Raw genomic sequence first — 3,723 nt, forward strand, 5'->3', positions numbered from 1 at the left:
AAAATAGAATGATTGGTATTTTTTTCATTGAAAGCAAGACAAAGCTTTTAGATGATACCAATAACGCCACATGCCCAAAAATTGACGAGCGCCTGACCGCATCGTGACACATTTGGAGCTGGAAAATCACAGTGGAGAGCGAAGCCCCTTGTGGTCTGAATGTGAGGTCAGCCATTTAAAAAACTGACACCCATGCACTCAAATGCTTCAAAGAAAGATTGATGATTAAATACAATACAACACGGATAGCTCGAATTCATCGGGACCGGCCTCGGTAGCTTGAGGGATACGTAGTTCGAGGGATATCTTACAAAGATAAAAAAGAAGAAAAAAGGGACAGCAGGCACAATTCGACTGAACATGCATGATTTTGAGTCTTCTGTGTCTGACCTATCCACGTTATACTGCTCTATTTTTTAAAAGGTGGAGAATTATGTTTCTTTGAATGAATAGTGGTATATTTTTGGTCTTTGGGGTTAAAATAGAAAGCCTTTAAAAATTGCATAAAAGTTTTCAAATATCTTTTTTTACAAGAAATATATTTTAAAATTCAACTCAAAAGCATCACCAACTGAAAGATCAGATCATTTTCTATTAAAGTAAGTCAACGGCTTGTGATTATTTTGCATCAATCTTTCTGCGAAGCTCTAGAAGTCTTTGACCTCAAACATGGGGAGCACTCCGCCACTCAATGCACTAGAGTATAAAGCCATATTGCTTGCCACAGGGGCGGATGCAACGCCAGCTGGGGCAGGGCTATGTGTTTTTGTCTTGAAAATAATCAGGCTTCATAATGTTTGATGTTTGGAACACTTGGTACTGTTTTATTATCTGTCAAACAGCTGCCATTGCTATAGAAATTAACTGTGATGTATAAAAATGGTACTACAATTCTCAGGAGACATTGGGGCCTTTCATAAGGCCCTGATAAATTTATCATAAAACTACTTTGAAAATTTAGTTTCTGGTACCTATAGCTGGTGTTGGTCACAGCAGAAAGGTTGCCAAACTATTAAAATTTGCTGATTACACTGCAGATTCAAGAAATACTCTATCATTCCAACAATTAACAAATGAAATAAAATAGTAATTACACAATCTTCTTCTCACGCTCATCACAATCCAGATCTTGCTTGTGGAACTCAGATTCAAGAGGTCGCCGGGCCTGACCTAAATCTCGTTGAATCCGAGTGTTCATTGTAGCAAACACGAGGTTTTGTGTAGATAATTACAGGCACTGAGCAAGTAATGTATAAAGAGAAGTCACAAGTAGTGCCTGAAATGCCTGCATATTATGAGCTGTGTAAAAAAAAAGACTGATTCGTTCAAATGCACACGCCTGTGTCATCTCCATTGTGTATAAAAAAATTTGTGTTGCTGTGTAGAGCCTAGCATACGGCAACTTTTGATTCCATAGATCAGTGCACAATTCATTACATAGATCTACGTCAAGACTAGCTTATCATTGTAATGATCAGTTACCAAGGGGAAAAAGACAGTGACGCGTTTGTATCTCTGCGACGTTCAACGCCCGGACCGCTAGTGACCCCCCCTCCCCTCCCCGACACGCACACACAGCCACACGTGTGCAGACCGCCCATCCGACCCAGACACACGCGAGACTAGACTGCGCGTGCCAACAACGCATGTGTTGGTATGAAAAAAGCCCGCTGATAGGTCGCAGGCAATCGGGTAAATGAATAATGGTTCGCGATGCAGGTGCAATGGATCATTTCCGGGAATAGATAAAGTTCGTTCTGAGAGAAGAATGAGCGAAGCCACGTCTGCGGGGGCTGTTCACCCTGGAAGCGACCTCGTTGAATCTGAGCTCGCTGATTTAAGTGCTCGTTGAATCCGGGTTATTTTTCTTGATTTTAAAGAAGAAAAAAAACGTGGAATCTCATCTCGTTCCACTGTACCTGAACCATCAGGTTAGTAAGTGCGAGGGAAAACAAGACCATGAATAACAATACTATGACAAAAAAGAAAAATGACAAAATCTGCAGAAGTTGGCAGAGAAGTCTCACCACAATAATGCGGAATCCTCCATGTATGGCTAAAAAAACTAAAGAGAAAGTTTACAATAACAGTCCAGAGCTCAGAGCTTGTAAGACCTACCAGTGGTTACCCCCCCTCCCCCCCCTCAAACTATGGGCTCAAAGTCAAAAGATATATCTGAATATCAATACCTATTGCAGAAACCTTTATGGTTCTACAGTATATGTGAGGCAGCCTGGAGGAATAAAAAATAATCAATGTAAAGAAACTTGCATTTTTCCACAGGTTTTTGAATTTTTTTCAAATTTTCGTTTTTAGGCTCAACACCTTTCAAGCCCATTAAAGAACTCATTTCTGTATGGCTTTTTCTGAAAAGCGTTGATTAAAGGTACAAAAAATGTAAATTTTCAGCTACCACGGACTCTTAAGCTAAGGAAATAACTAATCTTTGGCGGCCATTTTCTCACTAATTTTACCTCTGAAAACAGGTGACCCCCACCCCTTCATTCTCAAATATCTCGACTTGTATTAAAGATAAATGGATATTTTTTTCACCCAAATAAAGACAAATGAACAAGCTTTAAGATGATACCAATAACTCTACATGCCAAAAAATTGACGAGAGCCTGATTCCACCACGCTGCCTCACATATGTTCTATCTATGAAGAACTTCAAAACAAAACAACAAAAATCCACTGGATTAAACTCTGTAACAATCAATCAGGAACAAACCACATCTAAACCTAAAAAAAGTAATACAGTGGGTGTCGCATTCAACAAGGTCACATCGAACGAGAAGTCGGCTCCAAAGAGGCAATCCTTAATCCCCAATTTTCCCCTCTATATCTCTTTGTAAATGTACGTCAGCTCCAACGAGGTTGCAAACAGACGGAAGTCGCTTTCAATGAGGTCACGATAACCAAATAAAAACAATAAGCGGCCCCAAAAGCGAATAATTTTTCTCCTTTCTCTCCATCTCACGTGAAGTACAAGGCCCATCCTCGATTCCTAACGCATTGTATAGCTAGATCTAGTGTGCCTCCTAATATGGGCCCCAAAGCCAAGAGGATGGGCAAGGGTAAGCCTATGGTAGGGATGGAAAGGGGTGGTGGGAACGCGATGCGGGCTTTGTGAAACTAGATGGATGGGTAGGTCTAGATCGAGACCTTCATTTTGTTCAATTTTCTTTTCTTACCCTGTTCAGAAAATCCAACCTCCTGCCTTTACTTTATGTAGATCTAGACCTAGATGTGAGAGGGTATGTTTCCACACCAGAATTGTTCCGAGAAAAAAATATTCAAAAATGCAGAAATGACGGTCAGAACACAGCCCAAACACGTGCACACTGATGCTGTCAGAGATTTTCGTCATCAGGGGGAACAACTGTTTTAATTACTGGTATTGGTACATCGTGTAATACTATAACGTGTCTCTTTTCTTTACGTTCAATGAGAGGTCAGATCCGAGGACAATAAGCTGGCCCCGGCAACCTCGTTGAATGCGACACCCACTGTACTGATACACTCGCCTACAACACTGGAGGGGACTAAACATGCATGAAATCAAATATAGGTTGGCTTACACATTTCTCTCTGCCTCATCGGACTGGCTTGCATGACTTGAAATGCCAGTAGTAAAAGGAAAGGGTGACCTTATTTAGGCCACATATGGCCTAAATAAGCTAAACCCCCCTCCCTTACCTTATTTGGGCCACAGGTGGCCTA

Source organism: Aplysia californica, unplaced genomic scaffold (assembly GCF_000002075.1).
Source record: "Aplysia californica isolate F4 #8 unplaced genomic scaffold, AplCal3.0 scaffold00296, whole genome shotgun sequence".
Classification (NCBI taxonomy): domain Eukaryota; kingdom Metazoa; phylum Mollusca; class Gastropoda; order Aplysiida; family Aplysiidae; genus Aplysia; species Aplysia californica.